Here is a 27832-nt window from a genome sequence, read left to right as displayed (position 1 = left end):
CAGTGTTCTAGGTTAGCAAAGACACACAAAAAAACATAAGAAAAGCCTTATAGTTATAATATTCACATACATTAGGTAGCAGCACAAAATCAACATTGGCTATATCTTCAGGAAATAAATGCAGTTGTGTGTGCTCTTAATTTGCGTAACACATTTCTGTAACTAGTAATTGCATTTTGGGATGCTTAACCAAGTGAACATCATTTAAACCCAGAGGAATAAACAAGTAACAAAAGAACATCAAGTCAGGGAGCCATCACAGTTAATCTCACTGAGATGCATAGAAATCCACAGCATTACTCATTTGTTGTGGAGATAGGATAATCTGAAAAGGCAGAAATACTAAACATGGCTTACTCAGCAAAAAAAAAAAAAAAACTTAATAGTATGCTAATATTTTGAATTTATTAATGTTAGTTTGTGTTTGCCCCATTAACAGCGACCTGACACAAACAAGCTCAAATAACTACCTTTGCATAAACAGTAGTACACAGTTCGCTTCTTGGTCGCACAACCCTGATATTAGGAATTCCACTACAGGGAACATTTACACATACTATGTAACAGTATACATTTATGATAACTGCAGAAATAGATACTAACTTACAGTGTACACTTATGAGAACTGCAGAAATAGCTACTTACCTGGCATGCACACCATTCTCAGGCTGCAACTGATAGTTTGGAATAAGATAAGATTTAAAAATCATGCCCAGAGTTACAGGGAGATAAATCACCTCATAGCAGATGCTGGAACAGAGGAGGGGCAGAGGATGAAAAGGGAAAGCAGAGAGTACAGGGAGTTGTAGTACAAGGGGATTCCAGTAAGGGAAGGGGAAAAGACCACAATGAAAGTAGTGACAGAATAAGAAGGGGGGGGACAATAAAGAGAGAGACAAGAGGTAGTGAGCAATGTAGCAGACAGACCTGGCAGCACCAGCTAAGAAAAAAACAATCAGTCAGCTGAGTATGTCACAGGTTGGTGTGGAGCCCAGAAATGATCAGAGGGCTTGGAAATGCTGGGCTGCACAACCCTTGATTTGTATAAACTTGGATTTAATAGTTATTGTAACACACAAAGAGATATAATTACAACAGAAGACACAGGGAGTAAGAAATTAGATAAGTGGTGGGGGTAAAGGGCTGACGGTACAGACACCGAGTTGGTGTGCACACCATTTAGCAAATAGGAGTAAGCAGTTAACAGGGAAATATATAGCACTTGCCTGTAGAGCCAATGGGGAAATTAACTGTGAGGATTCCTGTTAATGTGAAAGATTTGTGATGGATGCGAGGTCGCAAGAAGTGTCATTTAACATCTGCAGGTGGGCATCGCTCTTGGTAAATCTAGCTAGGAGGGCTATAGAGCAAATGGTGGAAATTAACTGTGAGGATTCCTGTAAAGTGAAGGATTTGTGATGGACACGAGGTCACTAGGAGTGTTTTGAGTTCTGTTTAACAGCACAGGTGGGCTTTGCTAGGAGGCCTATAGAGCCAATGGGGAACTTAACTGTGAGGATTCCTGTAAAGTGAAGGATTTGTGATGGACGCAAGGTCACAAGAAATGTTTTGAAGTCCATCAAACAGCAGTAGGTGAGATTCACTCTTGGTAAATCGAGCTAGGAGGAGGGCATGCACACCAATCTCAGGCCACAACTCACAGTTTGGGGTAAAATAAGATTTTAAAAAAATATGTATATCTGTAAGTGAAATGTTTTATTTGTAGAATAAAATGCCATGTGAAGTGATACCACTACTGTGAATCATACTTATGTATATGTTATTTTTAGTTTACCTTTGCAGGCTTACAAACATACATTTAGACATGCCAGATTGATTCTTTTCACACTCAAAAATACGTTAAACTGTTTTAAGTAAACCTGGATGAGTGCGGAAATAGCTATACATCTTCTTACATTGTTATAATAGGGCTTAATCTCTATACATGGAAACATTCATCTGTTAATACAGTAGACTCAGACTCTTAAAGCAGTGCAAACACAAGAATTATCATAGGAAGAAATAATGAATATTATGAGAAAAAAGAATATCAGTTAGCTTTGTTTTCATATTTGAACAGTTTGTGTGATGCAAAGCATCCAGAGATGTATTTTACTAATAAATATTGAGCAATGATATACTATCAAATAGCTGGTGCTCACAAATTATTTGCTAGACTACATTGGCGCTGGCATAAAAGCATGATGCAGAAAAGTTACAAAACTCTTTTTTTTGGTCAGATAATAAAATCATCCACAGGTACTCTTGTGCCCCACTCCTAGACAGCCATGGCGCATTGTTCCTTCCACATTTGATCACATCTCGTTTATTTCCATGATAAATCAAAATTATTTCTGCTCATTTTGTTATTTTTTAATTTATTCATTTGTTAACAAAGTAAATAAACCAATCATCATGCATATTTTTGGAAAGAAACACAAGGACATGAAGGAAAAGAAATAAAGTAAAAGAAAAATATACAGCTACACAGAAATTATATTGTTTAAACAGAGAGTGACAGGATTGTACTCTAGATCATATGGGGGAATTTAATGAAACCTACACAGACTTTTTTTCCATGTAGACATAGTAGTACACTGCTTAAGCGAAAGTAAACAGGTGTGCGATCCAGTAAATAGTGTTGAATGGCGCGCACGAGTACTCCTACACAGAAGTATCCATGGCATGCAAATCACCTGATAAGCAGGTGAATCGCATGCAAATGAGGGAGGTAGAGTGATCCAGGAAGCAGATAGGCAGTCCTGCAGACCCCGTGTTGGTGTCCATAGTGTACACAGAAAAATTCTGTGTACAGGATGTAAAAAGAACAACAGGGACCATAAAAGGGCAGGTAGATGGGCAGAAATAGCATAGCAGACTCAGGTAGGTGCAAAACTATCCACCATGTGTCCAAAACCATATGGAAAATAATTTAAAATAATTTTATTTTTTTTTTAATAATCGAGGTATGTTTGCATGGCATGCCACAGTGGCAAACAAGCTGATATGAAAAAAAATAATGTAAAAAACAAAGTTTTGAGTATATGACAGTAATGTATTATAGGACCTTGTGTGGAGTATCTACAATGGTAGAATGGTTCTGTTGCTAAGGATGCAGTGCCTGGAACTTTGTTGTTTCCAGGCTGTGTGCACTGATACCTATGCAAATGAGGTGGGGTTACTGATTAACACAAATGGGTGTCCGTGTCCACAGATCCCATCTGTGTAGGCACAGAACTATGTTGGTGTCCAGAGAAGAGGTAGCTGACATCAAAGGGGAGTGTGTCTGAGGTCTTGAAAGCTCACTGGAGCTCAGCAGCACCTGTTTGCATGCTGCAGCACTCTCCTGAGCAGAGGGGTCTGCACAGTGTCTGTTAAGCTTTAATTACCTTTGGGGCACGTGTGTCATCAGGTTTGAGCATGTTTGCATGGTGCACCACCATGCTGAGCATGATCTTTCATGGAGGCATTTACACTGAGTGCTGAGCAATGTTTACCTTCACAGCACGTGTTTGTGTGGACTGCCCCAATGCTCAGCAAGGAAGGCTGTTGCAAAAAAAAATTGGCTGAGAAAGGCAATGATATCTTAATTACTGATGACCCCTGTTTCACTTAAACTAGGGCCATTAACAGTCCTTAATTATGCACTTGGCAGATGGAATGCATCATAGGTAGCCAATCACACAAGCTGCACCTACAGCTGAACACTATAATTGTTGCATACAGCCTACAATCTGATTTCACCCCCATACTCTGCACCAGCGGCGTACATACTTGGGAGTTTTAACTGCAGGAGTGCTAGGGGTTGCTGTAGGTCTGCTACATATGTACATGCTAGATGCTGAGGTCAGTGCTGCTGCTGCTGACTATATGCCTAGGCTCAGAAATAGAAGAGTGTTCAGGCCCAGGGTAACCTTCCAGGAGCTACGTGAACTGGAGATTATAGAGCACTACAAGGTGGACAGATATACTACAAGAACTCACTGAGCTCTGCTGACACCAATTCAGACCCAGAAACAATACAGGGTAACCCATCCTGGTAGAAACAAAGTTATGTGTAGTTCTTAGGATAATAGCTACAGATACTTTCCAAAGACCAACTGGGGGCATGATGGGGGTCTCACAAGCATCAGCATCCAGGATACTCCACTAGTTCCTGGATGCTATGCTACCATATGCCAGTGAGCACATTTATTTTCCCTTCATCCCTGAGGGGAGGGCCAGCAGTATGCAACACTTCTACTGTGTAGCACACTACCCTGATGTATTGGGTGCCATAGACTGCATTCATGTACACATCAAGGCACCACCCAGTGAGGAAGGTAGAATCTATGTCAACCGCAAGGGGTGTCACTCAATCAACTGCCAGGTCATGTGCAATGCCTAGGGCATTGCCATGAATGTGTGTGCTGCAGCCCTGGCAGTTACCATGACTCCCATATCTGGCACACATCACAGCTGTACCAGATGTTTGCTAGGGCAGACATCCCACATGGCCATTTACTGGGGGATGCAGGCTACACACTGGAACTGTGGATGATGACACCCATCAGAAATGCACACACATCCACTGAAGAATGCCATAATGAGGCACACACACAAATTAGGGACATCATAGAGCATGTGTATGGGCTGCTGAAAGTCATGGGTCCAGTGCCTCAAAATATCTGGTGGAGCCCTACAGTTCTCTTCAGGCACATGTGCACACATATACACAGTATGTGCTATGCTACACAATATGATCCTGTGGAAACAGCTGCAGCAGGATCAGCAAAGAGAAGGGATACACAACCCCTCACAAGTGCCTAGGTCACCACAGCCACACCCACAGGGGGACTCAGTGGAGGAAATCTCTGAGGTTGTCCCTGTAGCCAGACATAGGAGTGCCCAGTATCCCCTGGCCTTGTCCAAGAGACAATACATAGCACATGCACTGACAACCTAGGACCCTAGGGACTGACACCTTACTCCAACTCACATACATATTAGTAAAAATGATGCCAGCCAACCCACACAACCTGTATCTAACAATGTATTGGCTGTGTACTGTGTGCCTCAGACAGAGTCATCCCCAAACTACAGGTCTGCCAACTGCTGTATTCACAAGGTAAGTTACACACCTATTCACCACTTGTAAGGGGTACTAGCATATGGTAGCATATGTATGGACCTGCCACATGTATGGAAGGGAATATAGTGGGCTACTGAGCTACTTGGGAAGATCTAACAACCATTTGTGACAACAGGTACTCTGTCCAATAGTATGTGCTCCCTAATATGCACTAGGCCACATGGCTAACAAGTCCACTACATTATGCAAGAAAGATGGCAAACAGTAGGGTCACACAACTGTCCATGCCAGCAGAGCATGGGCTCCCTGTCCCCACAACCAACACATCAGTGTACCCATACAACTGCTGTAACAGTAAATCTGCAGTGATATATCAGCAGACCAGCCAGTTCCAGTGCTGTGACATAGAACCTGGCCGCATGGTCTTATGTCTCACATAACGCAGGGGTGACGATGTATGTATGTATACTGTTGACAATGTGATGAATGACACATTCCTGTCTGGCAGCCAGTGTGTGGCTCAGTAGGCTAGGGACATTAGCATGGGTGATGGTATCGATTGTTTGAATCCGGCAGTATCCACATCTTTTGCATATGAGGTAGTTATATGCAGTGTCCCCACAGACTGTCATATCCCTCAGTCTGTTACTGCATGAAAGCTGGACAAAGTCAGAGAGAATGGGGGACACAAAGCCAAAACTAGAGACAGACATTCAGAAGCTCTGATTCACCTAGAAGGTGGCTAGTATGAAAAGATGTTGCATCAGTACAGCGTAACTGAAGGATATAAAGTCCAACACTCAAATGTTTGTCTGTAGTTAGAACTATTCACTGACTGCCTGATATAATATTTTACTGGAACACCACAAATGTATGAGGAACAGGCCAGGCATAAGGGGTAAAATGCTGAATATTATGAAAAAACATGTACAGTGAGAGGCATACCTCTCAACTGTACAGTGTTGCCTCATATACTTGGTCCATTGTTCATAAAATTGTGGTTTTCTGGCAAATTACTTGCAAATCATTAAAGACTGAGGTTCTAAAACCATGACAGGCATTTGAGTGTCAGACATCATACCCTTCAGAAAATACATGCTAAAGCAAAACCTGTTATTCTATCACCTTTTTAAGTTTGTAAGTACAATTTGAAATAATTGTCCCTTTGTTTGGACCTTTGCCCCACATTTACTAGTGGCTTTGTCCATATTTCTTGCTGCAAGAAGTTGAGAGGTATGTTCTAAGGTATGCAGACTGTCACCCTGTCAGAGTTGTTATATAATGTACCCCAATCACATATTAATTACAACACACAGCCAGGGAATGTCATGGACAATGTCAGGAAAGTGCTTTACTCTGGAAACAGGTGCAGCTGCCAATGTCTGTAGCATACAAAATCCTGGCCTGGAGTGTAGATAGCTCTGGCCTGGAGTCATCTTTTGAGTATTGCCAGTCCCACTGGGCATGCTCCTACACTTAACCAACTTGAGTGCAATTCTGTTGCCTCTTCCTCATAAAGACCTGCTATGTGGTAATACATCTGTACATACAGACAGCTACTTTAACATATCTGTCTGACCCTATCCCCCTCCCACATGCCTATTGTATCGATCAGTATGTATCCCATATACATATAATACTGATATATATATATATATATATATATATATATATATATATATATGGGGATGTATGGATTTCACTGCATACCCTCGGAATGCTGCTGTTATCTGCAGTCATACATCAAAACAGTTGCCCAAAGGAACCAAACCAAGGCTGTGACAGTACATAATCCACTCATCCACAGACCAGTGTGCCTGTGGAATGCCATCTTGTTCCTGGCCACATGTTTGCCTATCTAACTGCAACCAGCCACATATGGCCATACTGATAACTGTGCACGCATAACAGAGATAGTGACAGGTACTCCATTCCTAGGACACTAGATACAATAAAAGTACCAAGCAATATCACTCTGCAGGCCACACATGCTAACACAAGGTTACCTTGTAGAATCCACAAGTACTGTGCCTGTAATTACATAGACAGCAGATGTAGTCTGTGGTGCATGTGATAATTACTGCAAGCTATAGTGTGTAATAATAGATAGGTAGGGGCACTAATCTCACATCAGCCAACTATGTGTATGTGTGTTTATAAATATATCTCCATGCGTCACTAGGGGCAGCCCATATGGACAATCCCTGTGCAATGGTTGTGCATTTTATGGCCTAGTGACCAGCTGCTGGCCTCTACATCACCCCTTCTACAAGCCCTGCTGATGTCATACTTCTTAAGAGTGCTGGCTGACACACTAATATCAGATAAACTCTGTGCCGCATGCAATAAGTACTGTGAGCTGTAGTGTGTAATAGAAGATAGGTAGGGGATTCTAATCTCACATCAGCCAACTCTGTGAGTGTTTGCAACTATAATCCCATGCAGCACTAGGGACAGCCTGTATGGGCTATCAGTGTGCAATGGTTATACATTTTATGGTCCTGTGACCAGTTGCTGGCCTCTTCGTTGCCCCCCCCCCTCTACAAGGCCTGCTGATGTCATTCACCTTAATACTGCTGCCTGACACTCTAATACTTGATAAACTCTGTGGCACATGTGATAAGTGCTGTGATTTATAGTGTGTAATAGTTGATAGATAAGGTTCCTAATCTCATAACAACCAACTGTGTGTGTGTGTGTGTTACTATATCTCTGTACAGCACTATAGACTTGGCATTATGGACTATCCCCGTGCAAAGGTTATGCACTTTTTGACCCTGTGACTAGCTGCTGGCCCTAAATTGCCCTCCTGTACATTATCATACCCAATGTCCGCCACTTGTCTGACCTGGACACAGGATATTTGTAGACATGTCAATGCCATCACCACACTTTCCAGATTTATAAATTCAGATAACCCAGGTGTCATGTGGCCAGACCCCATCACAAACTATGGAACATGATACGCTGACTGCCCCCATTGTCCCTGATAGACAGTTCTACATATATGCAGCTAGGGTGCCATGCACATATACCCCGTACCTTGCTGATGTCATATTACTTCTGTGCTGCCATGCCGTCTTGTACTGCTGTATTACCACCATGTGTCCATAGTATATCCCCTCAGACTCCTGGAACAGAAACATACACAGGTCCATGACAAAACTGTCATTCTGTAACACTACTGCCAGTCCAACATCATGCAACAAAGATACACAAAGGGTGCTGTGTGGTCATGACACATGCCACCATACCGTACCTGTAGTGGCCCATAAGTGGCATGGCATAATAATATTGCACTATGCAAGTACAATTCAAGTGAAATAGACACCCTGTGCATCAGACACATAGTAGCATTGCCCTGCATTGATGACACAGAAGGCAGGGATGTGGCACAGTCATTATCACAAGCACAGGGTGTAGTTTGGGAGTGCTGGAGGCCTAGGCTGTGCCAAACAGTTGACAGCATGTGTGTGAATCTGGAGGGGTGCAGGTTAGATGGGCCATGGAGAGGTGCTGTGTGTGTCTGTAAGTGATCTGCATGTGACAGTGGTGTTTGAGTGTGTGCGTGTACACAGTCAAGCCCAGTGTTAGCCCTACACATGTGTATGTTGGACAGCTGTGGACCATACATGGTAGAATGGACAGTTCACCATCTCTGGCCATGAGCAAGGGAACTGGCTCTGCCAGGAGTAGCACTGGCATCACAATGCCCAAGGTCAGATGTGGTGCTAGTACCTGATGGTGACTGCAAAATGCTGGGGCTATGTCCCACATGGGACCACCCAGGACCACATGCCCATGACCTGACACATCATGGTATGGACAGCACACTTCCCTCTGTAGCACTGGAGGTACTGCAACTATGGGAGTGTGGCTGTGCACAGCCATGTGGACTCTGAGTAGATGGTGCTGCTGCCCTACGTTCATATGTCTGATGATCAACTCCAACCAGATGTTCCACACAGACAATGTGCAGTCCATGACAGACACTGTCTCAGCCTACCATCTGTCCACAGCATCAGTGAACCATTCCAGTGTGTCCACAATGCAGTGGAGGCAGTCATGGATGTCAGACTGTGCTGCTTCCATAAACCTAAGCATCCATCTGGTGTTGCATTCAGCACGTGCCTGTGCCTCCATGACTGCCCATGATGTGACATCTATGACAGGTGGTGGATGGACAGCATTCCACCTATGAGCACCCCTACTAATCTGCCTTTGTGGGACCTTGCCAGTTCTCTGGCTATGGCCAGTGTCTGCACTCACTGATAGCATATTTGCCACACTGTCCTGTTGAATGTCACCACCCTCTGACTGTTCCATATCTGTGGCCACTAGGGACTGGGTATGTGTGGGGATACTGACTATGTGAGGGGACAATGGGGGCAGAAGAGGGATGTCAACCTCTGGGACAGATTCAGCCCCCCAACAACCCCACCTGTGCCTCACTATGGCTGCCATCATTATCAGAGTCCGAGGAGACACTGACATCAGGTTGTGAGGTGGACAGACTCCAACCCCCCCAGTCACCTGTGAAAACCAAGACAAAAGTAGTACATTACTACCTTCACATTTATGCATGGCAATCCACACAGACTTAGACAAATGAGGATCCACAACTGCATTACCAGTCACATATCTTCTCATCTCCACTCCCATTCACAACAGACAACCTCACACCAACATACACAGACAAGTCAAGCCCTTTATAATATGCACATCAGCCACATCCAGGTAAAGTTGCCAGTAAAATCTGCCTGTAAGATATGAAATATGACACTATACATGATAGACCTACACATAAAACCCAGTACACCTATCATGAGAATGATATGCCAGTACTAGTGTCACTGCCTCTGGTATGTAGCATCTCCCTTTTGTGTTTCAATAGGTATCTTGGAGTAATTGCCTCATGTATAACAGGCTGTGTAGCCACTCATAACTATAAGTGCAGATGTGTCAATGGTCATTCAAATACATGTGACTAACCAGTCTAAGAAACATAGTTATCTGTTCCAGAATGGAACTTACAAATACTCTACACTGGGGTAAATAGGACATTTGTACATAGTGCAGTATGGCAGCCCGTAACTTTCAAAAGGTATATATGACCTGTAAAAACTGTATCACCCTTACCAGGTACAGGACCATGGACTTGAGCCACTCCTGATGGACATATGAAAAGGTCAGCCAACAATATTGTCAGCACCACCAAATGTTGCAGCACTACAAGGTAATATATGCATATATCCACATGTACAGTGGCTGTTGTGATACTGGCTGTAATGCTGACATTCTAAGTATGTGTGTACAACTGTGCATAAACCCTAACTCTCCCCCAATGCAGATAGACCTAACACCCAAATACAGGTATGTACAGTTTGCCACAATGACTAATACAGTATGACAGTGGTGAACACAGTACACTTACCTGGACAGTCCTCTGATGAGGACACTGTGGTACCCACCTCCACAATGTATGTTGTGATAGATGCCTGGGAGCTGTTGTGTGTTCCTAGGTTCACCAGGGCTTTCTCTGTGGCTGTGAGTGGATGTTCTGTTGCAGGCCCTCCACCAGTGGTGGCACAATCTCTGGCAGCATCAGATGCCCTTCATCATCCACCATGTGTGTGGCCTGGTGTCTGACCTGCGCATAGGTCCTGTTGGCCAACCTGATTGACATCCCGCACAAGGTCTGCCCACAATGTTGCCTGCTGCTCCCTATTATGCCTCCCCTTGGACAACAATATCCAATGGTGCTGTCTGAGTCCACCTTTGAGAATGGGGTATGTCTTCGGTGGTACATGGTCCCTGAAAGGCAGCAAAAGAGAAACACATTACAGAATCAGATATGTGGACATCCAGTATGTACAGATATAGCACACCTATAATGGCCTGCACTATCCACTGGTCCCTCACATATCATACCCCACAGTCTGGAAACACTCTACATGTGTGGATACCACCCAGATAGTACCAATATTGGGGTATGTCCCTGTGTGCCATGATAGATTCTGATGTATGTTCCAACACCCAGCAGTGCAGTCTACTGTGGCCTGTTCCCTATGGGCAAACTCCCAGTAATATGTCATATGGCCACTGCCTGACAATTAACAGTGTGCTATTACAACTGTATGGGAACAGTCCAGCATCACCAGTGTGCCACAATGACAGAAAACAATGCAAACCTGCTGTAGTATATGTTTCTGTAGGCATCATACCTCTCAACTATACAAATGTTAGCAGGCTGCTAGGATGTTTACCTCATAATTTTGGTCAATTTCACACAAACTTGTGGATCTCAGACAAATATTTAAACACTGTCGCTGTGTTTGGGTCTTTATCCCCCCATAAATTATGGCTTTGTCCTGGTTTCAAGCTGTAAGAGGTTGACAGGTATGTTAGATATAGCTGTCAACCAAACAGAGACATATGTCAACAGACACAGGGACTTAGCCAGAGTACATCAGAGACATTCAGGGACACTTTTACAATGTTAGAACTATGTATGTGAGACAGTGACTGAATGAGGCTTACCCTGTCTTCATCCTTATCAACTGCGTCATACAGGAATCTAATATCCCAAAACTCTGTAAAGTTTCATATATTATTCCTCTTCATAAAGGTGATAACTCTTACGATTTTTCAAACTACCGAACCATCACCATTCTACCCCCATCTAAACTTCTAGAAAAGTGTATCCACTTCCAAATTATGAATTTCCTTAACACACACCAACTCCTGTCCACCACACAACATGGCTTCCACCCACACCATAGCACAACCACTGCTCTTCCCTCTTTCACTAATCTAGTTAACCAACACAGGAACAACAATAGATTTACATCTGCCATTTTTTTGGATCTCTCAAAAGCATTTGACATAGTCTCATATACCATTCTGTTAGATTCTCTAGCCTCACTCTCCTTTGTCCCATCTACTATAGACTGGTTCAGAAGCTACCTATCTGACAGGCAACAATCAATCCAATGGCAAGGTGTACTGTCCCCTCAACTTCCTTCCACCATAGGTGTCCCACAAAGTTCAGTACTGGGCCCACTTCTCTTTTCTATCTTCACCAAATAATCTACATAGCTCAACCCAGAATGTCACACTTATTCAATATGCAGATGATTCAACTTTGATCTGCTCAGCCCCATCTCCAGCCATTCTGCAACAACTCACCCAAGAAACCTTCAACTTTGCAGAAAAATGGATTTCTGACATCTAACTCATTCTAAACCCCCAATAAAACTAAATTACTACTATTTACCCCTAACAAATCAAAAACTGTTCCCCTCTCTTTCAGCATCACCTCTAAAAATGGTACTACCATCTCCCCTTCTGACCATACAAACTTCTCAGCATTGAAATTGACAATGATCATCACTTCAATGTCCACATCTCACAAACCATCAAAAAGGTTCACAAAAAATGGGCACACTGTATAGGCACAAAAACTTTCTCTCTGACCAAGCAATAGTTACCTTCGCCCAGACTCACCTATTATCCACACTGATGTATGCAGCACCAATTTTCACCCACATCAGAAGAATAGATCTAGACAGACTAGAATCATGTTACAATAAGATCGTCAAGTTTGCTAAAAACACCACCTTCAGAACACATCACTGTGTTGCTCTAAGAGACCTAAATTGGCTAGAACTACCTCAACTACTTAATTACCGCCAGCTAGTTACTGCTACAATATTCTTAAATACCCTGATAAAACCCCATCACTAACTCAACTACTTACCCACTACACAGCAAATCACCCTCTTCAATCTACTGACAAATCTCTTCACTGTATCACTAGAGCAAACAATACAGCAGGAAAAGTGTTATATTCCCACACCATTGCTAGAAACTGGAATTGCCTTCTCACTTCACTGACCGCTGCTCCACCACCTTGCACTTCAAAAACTCCCTCAAATCACATCTGATGAATACCTGGTTATGTCCTTGTATTACTTAAACTTATGCTTTCCTGCTTTTTCCTACTCATACCCATTCATCAATACCAAGTTAGTCACTGTAATCCTCTATAAGATTAAAACCCTAACAGCCATTAGTCCAGCTTGTAAGTAGCTCCTAATCCCTGCTGTTTGTAACCTCTCTGACTGCTATAAAGTGTTGTGTCTGCCTGCATTTTGAATGTGAATATTTGACTGTTTGTTTATAATGTATATGTTTGTGGTTCTACTTTGTTTAAAAATATTTATTCTCTTGTTTAACTTGTACTACTCTGTATAAAAATATTTTTCTTTTGTTTAACAACTTTTCCTCCCCGGGCCTCCACTGTAAATGGACCTGGTCCAGTCGGAATTTACCAGTTAACAAATGTAAGATAAAAATAAAATAAAATAAAATAACTAAAATAAATGAGGGGGCTGAGTTACAGTACATCATTTGACATTACAGGAGTGTTCACACTTACATATTGTCACAGTGTATTATGTGTAATTCACTACCTTTCCTACAACAGCCAACCGTTGTAGGAGGGATTAACAGGGACATAGCTGAGATGTGATCAAAAATCAGGGACAGTTGAGAGACATGCCTGTAGGTGTAGGACAGCAGAGTATCACTGACACATCATTACCATAGATCTACAACAGGCTTACTGTTGTAATGTCTGTTCCCCATGCCTCCCATCCACCCCCTGTGATATGGAGAACTCAACTACATACTTGCTGGAGTGCAATACTCCTTTTTTGAACTTTGCTTCTGGTATACTTTTTGAAATCCACTCTCTGTGTGAGTGAAGTCTCATACAGAGCTGTTCCCTATAAGCAGCTGCTTGCCTTTTTAAGGTACTGCTCATTATCAGGTCATTTCCTCTGCACCAATATGTGGCTGTGATTTGATAATTGCAGCCAAAACAGATGAATTGCACTATCACTGGCCAATGACACGCCACCACAGTGCAATATATAAGGCCTTCGTGTAGACCTTGGCCCCTTTCTTAGTTGTTAAGATGGACATCACTGAGATGTGGAGAGTACAGCATCACAGAGGGTAGGTACTATAATTGTCAACTGTTTAGATTTGTGGTGTATGTCCACAGTTTCAACTCATATGTGTGGTCAGTGTCCCATTGGGAGGGTGGCCTAAGGGTTAAGGTGTTTGCCTTACAAACACAAGGTGCAGGGTTTGAGTCTCACAAGGGATAATTGGCTAGGCTTAAAATGGCTCGCAAGGGCAGTTAGCTTAGTACTAATCTATGAACCTATGACATGGGGTCATCTGGCAGTTCACTGGCAAACATTGTGGGTTGAGGTCAGTAAGGAAAGAGACCCACTTGAGTGTCAGACTTCATAACCCATCAGAATATGCATGCTAATGCAATAGCTTTTAATCTATCAACCTACTATGTTTGTAAGGGCACACCATTACACATGACCCTATCTGTGGGCCTTAGCCTCCCCATTACATCTGGCTGTGTCCAGATCCCTTGAGCTAGGGGGTTGTGAGGTATGTTAGGTCTGTAGCAGGTCCAATTACATACAGCTGTGTCTGCTACAGGATGCAGCTGCTGCTGTAGCCTACTGCACATGGGGGGGGTATGTGGACACTTTTGAGAACAACAGCTGTATGTGTAACTTTGGCAACTGTGTCAGCCCTGTCATTACAGCAGAGCCAGAGTAAGGGTACCCTGTACAGTCCAATCAAGGTATGTGATTAAGGTATGTCTGTTATTCAACAATGCCAATAACACAGTAGTAGGCTATACATAGATAGGCTATACAGATATGTGTAGTGTGTCCCTCCCTGCAGGCTTCTGACTTAAAAAAACTGGGTAGCACTTTATTAACTACCAGTTACCTGTGCAGATTAGGATTGCATGACTCAGTCATTACTTGTTTTCTTCACAATAATGTAATTGTACTGCTAGACCAAACTGGATTTGAACCCAGGACTGTGTGTGGCAAAATGCACTACATGCAAGGCATTTAACAGACTGCACCACCAAGTCACTGCCAGAGCATGTGTATTTGGAAGATATATGTGCACATATACAGGCTGTGGAAACATTTCTACAACCATCAATATGTGCATGGCTTTATATGGCTATATTTCTGTACAGGGTCCCAGTTGTACATGTACTTTGCCATTGCTGCCTTAGCAGGTATACTTCCAGAAGTTGCTAATAAAAGGACACATATACCTGCTATAACAGGCCTCCCTTGCATCCATTATTATGTCTTTGGCTGTCTACTGGTGTATTATTTCACCAGAGTCTAAGGTACACTCCCATATTTCCCATTAGTTTTGATTTCCCTTACATGCCTAATGACTGTAAGTGGCAATCAGTATGTTTTGCTGGAAACACCTGTTTTGCATCAGATCTGTGTGACCTGGTGGGTTAATGCAATGAGCTATACATGAGTGGGTCCTGGCTTTGAAACTTGGCAGAGGTGTTCATTTTGTACATGTGCCAGACAATGTAATAAACACATTTAATCATTAAAGCTAATTTAAGCATAGCTAAGCAAAGAGGCGCAGTGGGCAGCACCTCTCCACTTCGCTTAGCACTGCGCAAACCCACACTAAAAAAATAAAGAAAAGAAAAAGGGGGTGATAGGAAAGTGGTGAAATGGAGGTAAGCAGAGAGAAAAAAAACAGACTGAAAGGCAGTTAGGGATGTGCAATAAAGGTGTAGCAAAGACCCATAGCTATCCATATCTTGTACAGCAACAGCTGTGCATTTTGACAGATTTTGTAAATTAATTTGGACTCTCAATCCCCAGGGAGAGGGGTAAGGACAACATAACTGTGCTGTCAGGCCAATTAGACCAAATAGGTGGTATCTAGTGGACACATGAGCAACATGGAGAGCTATGTATGGGGAGATTTTTTTTTTGGGACAGGTGCCCATTTCTTTTAAGGTGAGATGGGAATGTAGGGAAGGGACATATGTACATGTGGGGAGGTAAGCTCGGTAGGAGAGGATGCATCTGTAGTCAGACAAGACAGACAAGACAGCAGACAGTGGTGGTGTGTGACACATAAGGTGGGTTAAACACCTGGGATGGGGAGGGTGTTGTGGAACCAAGTCGCATGTGCCTCCAGAGGGCAGCAGCATGACTCACGTCCCCATCCATGGAACACTAATCACTGCTCCTTCACTGCCCCTAGGGTGGCTGTGCTGGAGGCTGCCCCACCAGGTTGGCCAGCATGCTCTCAATCTAGCACAGGTGGTGTTCATAGCCCCGATGAACAATCCTGCACACCATGACCAGCAATTGATCCAGGGTGACTGCAGCCCCTCCACCACCACTCCCAGAGGGAGGCCAGGCCCCATCCCCTGGGGCGGTTCCACCCGATGCTGCAGGTGGCATACGGGCAGTGGAAGGGGCATCACCAGCCTGGATCCCAGACATGGTAGGACCTGGTACCACAGCCAGTTGAGGCAAGGTAGGCATATTACCAGGAATTGGCCTACCTTGACATGCTGTGATAATGGAGGTATAGCAATAAGTACAGGTTAGTTATTAACAAAACATTGTTAGTAATAGCATGACAGATCATTAGAAATAATGTAATTACATATCAATGCAAATTATGCAAAACACAACAATAAATAACAGAACCGTTAGTATAATAGCATGCCAGTAATAGTTACAGTATAAGGCCAACAAAATAGGTAATTTAACAACCTATGTTAATATGCATCCATTATAATACATAACAATAACACATGCCCCACAAAACAATTAATATAACAACATATTTTAATAGTAAACCATAGCCAATGAATAATGGTAATAAGTAAATAAAGATAAGGGTTGGAAGGGGGGAAATCAGTCCATTACCAACATTGATGATTACTTCCTTGACAACAGTACTCCTCTCTACTCTACTGATCTGTACTTACTTTACATGTACAGTGAGGACAAGTTTCCTGCAGCTGATGTAGCACATACATACCTCTCAAGCTATATGCATGGGACACTATGGGCCAAATGGTAACAGCTGTGGGTGCACACCTACATAGAACACTTGCACATCAGGTGGACCTGTATAACTACCAAGGTGTGCTGTGGGCTGAAGTTGTGATACTGTGCAATCTATTTACTCATTGCCATAGTATTCCTGTAATAGGCAGATTACACAACTATTAATTACATATTATAAAATCATGACACTTTAGAGACATGTATGTGTACAGTACAAACACTAAACAGCAGTCATGCCTTCGTTAGCAGGCATGGCAATAGAACCCAATAGTAGTGACTGTGACTACAGTAACTTTTAACACATACTCCAGGCATACAGCCATACCAGGATTACACATATTATTTCTGACTGCACATTGCTGAGTTTTCACACTCTTGGTAATGATATTAACAGTCTGGGAAATCTAAACACACACATCTCTACTCATAATCTGGGCTACCCCACCCATTTACCTGTAGTTCATGTAGAGAGATACTTTGTGAGTATTACATGACTGCTATTGTAATATTTAGCTCTACCTATCATGACTACTACTGTAATATTTAGTGATATCTATCACTGGATTTGAACCCTGGTTTGTGTGTGGCAAAATGTACTATATACAGAGCATTTAACAAACTGAGCTACTAAGTCACTGCTGACTCCTGACTGACAGGTATCTTCCTAAAGCTTACATGTAAAAAATATGATCTGACAGTACTACTACAGTGTTATACTAGACTGCATTGACAGTAGAATACATATGCATGACATAAAAGAATAAAATAGATAGTAAGTGCACTATATTTCAGTCTAACAATGCTAGAGTAAACACTTATTGTTAGTGGGTTGAAATATCAGTGGAGGCAACAACCAATATCAGATCATGAAGTGGGCTACCTCTCCCACATACATTGCTTACCTGATGTTTGTGGATGACTGAGCATTATGTGAACACTATTGGCCTAGAGACAGCCTTGAATGGTACTATGTGTTCAACAATACAATTAGCAGCCATTAAATCTGCATTCTACAACTATTACACTGTTATACTTAACATCAGTACCTTAAATTACAGCCTAAATGCATACAGTTCTACTGCAATGGTTACAAGACAATCCTGATGTACACCATTTTCCATGGTGTTATTGATATGGATTCATGTTTTATTGTAGAACAGTTGGCATTACTTATTTTTTTCAAAACAGCTCTATTTCCACAGTTATTACACTACAGAATGTATTGTATATATTTTAATGCAGTTCCTGGTATTGTTTCAATTTTTTATTGAACAAAAGTTGACATTATTAATTTCTATCAAAACAGCTCTAATTCCACAATTATTGTACTACACATTTTATTGTATATACTTTAATGCAGTTCATGGTATTGTTTTGTGTTTTTATTGCAGAATAGTTGGCATTATTCATCTCTTTCAAAACAGCTCTTATTCCACAATTATTGCACTACACACTTTACTGTATAGCTCTTGGTATTGTTTTGTGTTCTTATTGCACAGCAGTTTGCATTATTCATTGCTTGCAATACAGGTCTAATTCCACATTTATTGCACTACAGACTTTATTGAATGTACTGTCATGCAGTTAATGATTTACCCTTTCTTGCTTATTTCACTACAGTTAGCATAATACTTCTGTACTTACCACACTCACGGCACAACCTGGCCAGGTGCCAGAGTGTGACTCGACATTGTGAGCCCTCTTCTCTGCAGCTGTTGAGAGAGAAGCACATCATTATGCATACCAGTTTTTCAGACATTCATATTAGATATAAGTGAAACAAAGGTAAAATTACTTAGATACTTGGGGGCCATTCCCTGCCCAAGCTTCTTGGACCCAGGTGTCCAAGGGATTCCCCTTTTTCTGTTTTAGGTCATCGTGATGGTAACAATACTCCTCACCTGTGCAGAGGATGCCAGTAACACTGGTGAGTTCCCTTTCCAGACAGTCCCAGGCCTCTGCCTTGCACTCTGAGCCCTGGAAACATCCCTGCAGCAGCTGGTCTTCATGATTTCTACTATGAGTCCAACCATGACCCTGGACTCCAGAATGCCACAGTGCTGCACCCAAAAGCATGCACCTTCACCAAAACTAGCCATAGTACCCTTCAGAGACAGAACTCCAACAGATTCTGCTGTATTCCTACATATTGGGCTTAATATAGGCTGTTTGCCTGCCCTTACATGTCATTGGGTAACATTCAAAAAAGCACAGCATTGCTTAGCACCATGCAAACCAGTGCAGCTGAGCTGAGAAGTGCACAAACTCTCAGAACCATAGTCTTAGCAGAGCTTAGCAGTGGGCAAACCAGCCAAGCAGTGCCAAGCAGGGCATAAACAGTGGCAGCCATTATTATGTTTATGTGGTGCTTAGCAGGTCTTACCAGGTCTCAGCAGAGCTTAGCAGAGCAATATATTAAAATAATCAGCAAAATGTATAGTTTAAGATTAAATTCTTATTTGCCTTCCATGCATTCAAACCCTTGACCTACTACATATGGAGATGTGGGTCTACCTATTAAGCCATGTGGATATTCAGACATCAGGTGTACCTTTACATATAACACTGAGCTACCTATAAGCAGTGCTGAACACCGCACTGTGCTGTGCAAACGTGCTCAGCTACTCTTAAACATACATTTGAATAAATAATTAAATATATCTGATTTTTATTTTTAGATGTCTGGATGTTGTTGGGCACACATTAGCATTTCTGCACTCTGTACCATGCCACACAAACATACTGTTTTATTAAAAAAATATGAAAATTAACATAACACTAAAGGACAGTTGTGGGAGTCTCCTAACCATCTGCAGACATGGTTACCCCTACAGCTCTCCCTATGTTGGTTCAATACCCATGTTACTTGGCTCTTTTTTGACAACATGTCATCAGTAATATGCATGGTGTGCTACTGAGGGGGAACAGTGTACATGGGCACAGTAACAGTCTGTGTAGGCTCTACATTGTGCCTTCACAAATTTCATTAAATCCTGAGGCATGAAGTTATGATACAAATAGCTTAATCACTGAGCTGCTATGTTGTCCAACCCAATATCTTTCCTGTTGCTAATATTAGCCTAGATATTAGCAAATACAGCAGTAACTGATTTTTCACTGGTACTAATCTCCTGTTTAAAAAAAATAGTAATGCATAATCTGTTTTTAATTTTGACAGGTTAAAATGATAGATATAATGTCTACTCTCTTTGGAGAATATGGTGTTTTGTTCTGTATCTGAAGAATGGTCCTAATACATTACTTAGGGATTTTACAACTCATTATTCATCATCAACAACCTGCTATTTCCCATTTTTCTACATGGGGTCAGGGTGTCTTGTCATTATTGTCATCTCTCTCCTATCTTGTTTGACAGTCATGCCTGAATGTCACAGGTCTTCTCTCATACAGTCCATCCATCTCATTGCTGGATGCCCTCATTTGCCTTCTTCCTGCTTGTCTCAAATCTTCTTCACCAGATTGTCTTTTGCTTTCTCAACATGTGAATGAACCACTCTTATCTGGTGTCTTTGACCATCTCTGAAATAAGGACCTTCTTTGGATTCTGCTCTGATGTCTTCATTTCTCCGTCTGCCCTACAGTGTGCATCTTACCTCTGTCCTACATTGTGCATCTTACCACCTTTCTCAAGCACTTCATCTCCATCACCTCTAGCTTCCTTTTTTATTATTATATATTTGAGGTTTCAAGTTTCGCTCATATGTTGTTGAACATATGAGGTTCGGAATTTTGAAGCTTCAACTATATAATATAGACCCATTCATCACCATTATGAACAACAGTGGGCTCACAGCTGAACCCTGATGTACCCCCCCACTCCCACTGGGAACCTGTCTGTAAGTCTGAACACTGTTCATATTTGTGTCATTGTGTCTTTTTGTGCACAGCCTGCATTAATTCTACCATTCTTTCACAGAATTGCACAAATTATCTTTCTTGGGACTTTATCGTATGCATTCTATAAGTCCAGGAATGCCCAAATGGACTTTTTCCTCATCTTCAGTTTCTTATCAACTATCTTTCTCACTGCAAAGATTGGATTGAGTGTGTTATGTCTTAATCTGAATTGGAACCTCGTGTTTCCCATCTTATTTTCTACTATTCTGCTTTTTTGTTAATCAATAACCTTCTCCAGAACTGTCATCCAGTGTGACAGGAGTTTGATACTTCCATACTGCCCACAGTTGTGAATGCTTTATTCTTACACACTGGTACTAGTATACCTATTTTCCAGTCATGCAGGATGCACCTTTCTCTCATTGTTGCTATAAGAACCCCCAGGAGCCATTTCTCTTTTCGGACACCAAACATGTTGACCATATCTGCTGTGACTTTATCTGAGCCTGTTGCTTTCCATGACTTTATCTTTTTTCCTTAGTGCCCTTCTTATTTCTTGTAGAGCAGGTTCTTCTCCCTCTTTCATCATAGGATGTGTCAGTACAACGTTTGTGGGGTTTTCTTAATTTAGACATTTGCTAAAAGTACTCTTTGCATCTACCTTTAATATACTGTGGACTGTTGCACAAGTTGTTGCTGGCATTCCCTGTGAAGGCTGTCTGATGACTATCTTCTTTATCTTTCTGCCTTTGCCTTGCAACCTGATAGAGTTTCGTTGTGCCATCTACTGAGTCACTTTCCAGAAACTGCCTCTAATGCAATGTTCTTCGTTATTGCACCTGCTCTGTTAGCCTCTTTGTTAGACAACCAGTATTCCTTCTTAGCCTGGTCAATCTTTTCTATCTCCCACTTTTTACTACAATCCATCTTTCTTTTGACAACTGCCTAGACTTCTGAATTCCACTACTGGCTTTCCTTATGTACCCTTTTCCATACCTGACATAGCCACATATCTGTTCTATAGTCCTCACAAATGATGTGTTGAGGCACTAACATACTTCTTCAACTCTAGCTATTTCCTTTTCTTTCTGAGGTGCTAGAGCCCTGAGTATTTAATTACACATTTGTAATTTCTTCCCAGTCAACTTCCATATATTCAGTCTAGTCTCTTATGACTATAGAGCATTCTCTGACCCCTGATTGTAGATGGTTGTGGCAACCATAAAGTTTTCACAGCCACCTTCTTCCTGAGATCGTGTGGTTGTTTGGAATTTCTCATTATTTTGTTTTACTTATCAACTAACAATATTAAGAGTTATTCTACTCCTTTTCATTGGTAATTTCCTATTTTTCCTGAGAACAAAATCCTTAGTAAGCTTCATCAGCTATATTACTTTACATTACTTAATGAACACAAACAGTAAGTATTCAAGCATGCAAATTACTTGCGGTATTGTTTGTATGCACTGTGCTTTGGTCGTACCATTTGCTTGTGTACCATCTGATAGTGCTTTCATCACACTGCTTGCTGTGCTAAAATTAATGTTTTCATTGAAAATACATGTTCCATGTGTACTGTGTTTTATATCACTTGGGCTATGCGAGATGGAACAAACAGTGATAAACAACAGAGAAAAAATGTTTTGGTCATTTGTTCTATTTAAACTAATGCTTTTGCTGCAACACTGTTCTTGTAATACATTGTGCTTTCAAAATACTGTATGTTTATAGCAGGACATCTCAGAATTTCTTGAATTATATTAAGGATAAATTGAGACTTGTGTGCATTTTCTCGAGACAGTATAAAGGTAGACACATATCTATTCTAGGCAACTATTGCAATATAACAGCCCAAGCAAAATTCTCTAAAGGCAATCAATTAAATAATACTTGTAAAACAATGCCCTACACTTATTACATGATGCTGTAAAGGTGATTATGTGCCAAATGCCAAAGCTGATGGCTTCTACACTGTTAAGAAACCTAAAGGACATAGCATGTCTCTCATGTGTAAAAATGAGCTATGGAAGTTATCTACTCTGTCTTCCTGCTATACTTGCTGTTAAACACCTCTATAACATGTATATATTAATGTAGCCTGTGAATGCTGGCAAATACACTCTTTGATTAACTCATTATCTTATATGTACTATACTTTTATATGAAGTGTAAAGATTGTGTACTCTATATAATGTTTAATGAACCTTTTCGTTAATATATCTTTCTCTTGTTAATGATTTTACTGCTCTGGCACTTTTCTCCCCGGGCCTCCACTGAAAATGGAAATACATCCATTTGGACTCTCCCGGTTAACAAATGCAAAACAAATAAAAATAAATGCCTTAGCACAACAGCCTGTTATTTCATTCATCTTAGGAATATTTTGGTCAAGAGGTGATATCTAATGCATTCTTCAGCTATATTCATCAATGCACTTATAATATATAGAAGGGAAATTTAAAAATTGCATTTCTAAGGGTTCTTTTAAACACGTTCAAGTAAAAAAAAAATTGCCTTGCTTTCAGCAGAGAGGTCTGTCAAGGGCTACTTCAATTAAAACTTTTGTAAAGCTTCTGAATAGGAGTCATTTGAAAAGCCATCAGTACAGCGAAGATTAAAGAATGTGCTTGCTCATTTCAAAAGCTTTCTTAATACTTCTGTCCTTTCACTCTGCACTTCTACATAAACCAGACAGTGCACTGCAGAAAAAGATCTCTGGCAGTTGTGCATTTGTCCTAGGTAACATATTGTATGTTAAGAGAGAATACACACATGTAGCCAGGTCTGTTGAACATAGCTAGCTTTACTTGCTGCACAAACACAGAAGTGTTATGCATGCCCTATACATACGTGTTTTATGCATCTAAATAACACTTCATCCACACTTTCATTTAATGCCAGACTGATGCAAATCAGAAGGTGTATATGTTATTCAGCATGGCAGAAAATGCAAGGCGTATGTTTACTGAAATTATGTACATGTCAAGAAATACACAAGGGAATGCATTGATAATAAATTTCAAAGCAGTATTATTTCACTGCAGTGTTCATTTACAGCACAAATGTATACTTCTTCTTAGATGAAAACATCCAGTGCCACAAAGCGCTCCCCCTCCCTCACATATTTATTCCCTCTCTGGAGGCTTTCTTTAGTACTCAGGATTATATAAGTGGAATTAAGGAAATATTCCTGCACTTTTCTCATGGGAATGTGCTATAGTCATGGTGGGTTCTCTGATGGAGTTCTCTGTATGAAATTCTAATTTCTGCATGCTGGAAATGCCCAGTGATGCAGACTGCCAGTTGAACTTCTTGCTGGATCCCTGGTATACCTTTGCCTTCCAACTTTTTAGATAAATTGATCTGTTGGTACTCATTTAGGCATTTTGTCCAGGACATTCATCTGTCTTGGGTCATAGACTGGCATCCATATTACTTTGTTCATATTGTGGAACATTCTTCTTTCTCTACCCAGGAGTAAATTGCTCTGGAGTAAACTGCTGATGATTAAAGCTGAGTATCAAGATCCAAGCTTTTGGGTTAGATAATATACTGGATTTGTTCCAAGTGACTTTTCACATACCTTACCAAGTGTCCATTGAATACATTAACTCATTGCTTCCTAAAAGAGAATATTAATCAAGAAAGCATTGTTCCTGTGTATTCTGTAAGAGTATAATCATCTTTACAGGAGACTTCCTTGTACTCCTGAAATGAATATACTCACCAGTGTTGTCAAAGTCTAATTTCGGAAGTTCTGCTACAGATGCATACACAAAACTAACGCACTAAGGTATGATGTACAACTTGATATTATTTGCTAAGTGTGCATAGTTAAATTGTCAGCATTGACTATACAGAACTGGAGTTATTAAAGAGTGTTTGCAAATAGTTATGAACAACATGAGATATTTCCATGTTTATATTAATAATGCAAAAATGGACTATGATACTCTCATGTCATTAATGGTGTTTGCAAGCACAGCGTGTTAGTAAAAATGTAACATAAAAAACAGTGTTGTGTGGAAGATTTTTAATCCATATATACCTAGTTAATCACTGTATATCAATCAGATCAGATAATGGCAGTAGAAGTAACAAAGTTAAACTCATACTAAGTCAAAAAAAATAAATAAAAATATATAATTTGAAATATTGTACAGAATGACTAAGTATTCAAAAGTAATCCAAGCAGGGTAGGCAGTCTGTTTCCAGTTGAAAATTATTTATTAAGTACACAGACAACCGAGCCAAGTAAAACACAAATATCAGAGTAATAGTTTCCTCACATACTGGATCGGTCGAGGCCAGGGTTAACAACGACTGCCACCAGTACTGTTAGCCAAAAGGGTGCTGGTGGAAATTGGGCTACTGTTGGCCGAAGGTCAAGGAGAAGAAGGAGGGGAAGGCATGCCCAAATGCAGGAGGAGAGAAGAAAGGTTAGGAGTGTCGTAGTGAGGGTAGGAATTTTGAATGTTGGCAGTATGACTGGTATAGGGAGAGAGCTAGCTGATATGATGGACAGAAGGAAGGTTGATACATTGTGTGTGCAAGAGACCAGATGGAAGGGGTGTAAGTCTAGGTGTATTGGAGGTGGGTTCAAATTGTTCTATCATGGTGTGGATGGGAGGAGAAATGGGGTAGGGGCTATCCTGAAGGAACAGTATGCCAAGAGTGCTGTGGAGGTGAAATGAGTGTCGGATAGAATGATGTTTATGAAGCTGGAAATTGATGGTGTAATGATGAATGTTGTTAGTGCATATGCTCTACAAGTTGGGTGTGCGATGGATGAGAAAGAAAAATTTTGGAGTAAGTTGGATGATGTGGTGGTGAGTGTACCCAAGGGTGATAGACTAGTGATTGGAACGGACCTCGATGGGCATGTTGGTAAAGTGAACAGAGGGAATGAGGAAGTGATGGGTAGGTATGGTGTTAAGCAAAGGAATGCAGAAGGTCAGATGGTAGTGGATTTTGCAAAAAGGATGGACATGGCTGTGGTGAATACATATTTTAACAAGAAGGAGAAGCATAGGGTGACATACAAGAGTTGAGGAAGATGCACACAGGTTGATTATATCCTATGCAGGAGGGCTAGTTTGAAGGAGATTGGGGACTGTAAAGTGGTGACAGGGGAATGTGTAGTTAGGCAGCATAGAATGGTGGTCTGTAGGATGATGTTGATGATCAAGAAGAAGAGGAGGAGTGTGAGGGCAGCACCAAGGATCAAATGGTGGAAACTGAAAAAGGGTAATTGTGACACGGAGACTTGTTGGTGGAATGAGGAAATACAGGAGAGTATACATAGAAAGAGGTTGGAGAAGAAGAAGAAGTGGTATTGTCAGAGAGATGAATAAAGTATACAGGAATATAAGGAGATGAGGTGCATGGCAAAGAGAGAGGTGGCGAAGGCTAAGGATAAAGCATATGGAGAGTGGTATGAAAGGTTGGACACTAAAGAGGGAGAACAGGACCTGTACTGATTGGCTAGACAGAGGGACAGAGCTAGGAAAGATGTGCAGCAGGTAAAGGTGATAAAGGATAATGAGGGAAACATACTTACAAGTTAGGAGAGTGTGTTGAGCAGATGGAAAGAGTACTTTGAGGGGCTGATGAATGAAGAGAATGAGAGAGAGAGAAGGTTGATGATGTGGGGATAGTGAATTAGGAAGTGCAACGGATTAGCAAGGCGGAAGTAAACTAGGAAGAGGATGAAGAATGGAAAGGCTGTTGGTCCAGATGACATACCTGTGGAAGCATGGAGGTGTTTAGGAGAAATGGCAGTGGAGTTTTAACTAGAGTATTTAATGAAATTTTGGAAAGTGAGAGGATGCTTGAGGAGTGGAGAAAAAGTGTTTTGGTACCAATTTATAAGAATAAGGGTGATGTGCAGAGCTGTAGTAACTACAGAGGGATAAAACTGATCAGTCACAGCATGAAGTTATGGGAAAGAGTAGTGGAAGCTAGGTTAAGAAGGGAGGTGATGATTAGTGATCAGCAGTATGGTTTCATGCCAGGAAAGAGCACTACAGATGAGATGTTTGCTCTGAGAGTGTTGATGGAGAAGTACAGAGAAGGTCAGAAGGAGTTGCACTGTGTCTTTGTGGACTTGAAGAAAGCATATTACAGGGTGCCCAGAGAGGAGTTGTGGAAGTTGGGAGTGGCAGAGAAGTATGTAAGAGTGGTACAGGATATGTACGAGGGTAGTGTGACAGCGGTGAGTTCTGCAGTGGGAGTGATGGATGTGTTTAAGGTGGAGGTGGGATTACATCAAGAATCAGCTCTGAGCCCTTTCTTATTTGCAATGGTGATGGACAGGTTGACAGATGAGATCAGACAGGAGTCCCCGTGGACTATGATGTTTGCAGATGACATTGTGATCTCTTGTGAGAGTAGGGAGCAGGTTGAGGAGACCCTGGAGATGTGGAGATATGCTCTAGAGAGGAGTGGAATGAAGGTCAGCTGGACTAACACAGAATATATGTGTGTGAATGAGAGAGAGAATAGAGGAATGGTGAGGATGCAGGGAGTAGAGCTGGCAAAGGTGGGTGAGTTTAAATACGGGTCTATTTTATATAGTCAAATGCTTAAATGTTCGACTCACTAAAGATCGAACTTTAGTGATCAAACATTTACATGTTCGAATATTTTAAAAAATTAAAAAAAAAATAATCAAAAAAAAACTAAAGGGTGTAAGCAGTAAAGCAAGCCCCCCTGCACCCCCCACACCCCCTGCTACTTAAATATATCAACTCCAAGATTATGCTACAGTGTAGGAAATGGGAAATTTTCCATTTCCACACTGTAGCACAATGAAGTGCGATCTCGGAGTTGGTATATTTAAGTAGCGAGGGTGTGTGGGGCGCAGCTCCCCACGTGGGGGGGGTGTACAGGTGCGATTGTTCCCCTGCTTACACCCTTTACTTTTTCTTTTTTTTTTGTA

This window comes from Protopterus annectens, chromosome 6.part0 (assembly GCF_019279795.1).
Source record: "Protopterus annectens isolate FY-2018-M chromosome 6.part0, PAN1.0, whole genome shotgun sequence".
NCBI lineage: Eukaryota > Metazoa > Chordata > Ceratodontiformes > Protopteridae > Protopterus > Protopterus annectens.
The sequence above is the reverse complement of the archived record's forward strand: the minus strand, read 5'-3'. Positions refer to the sequence as shown.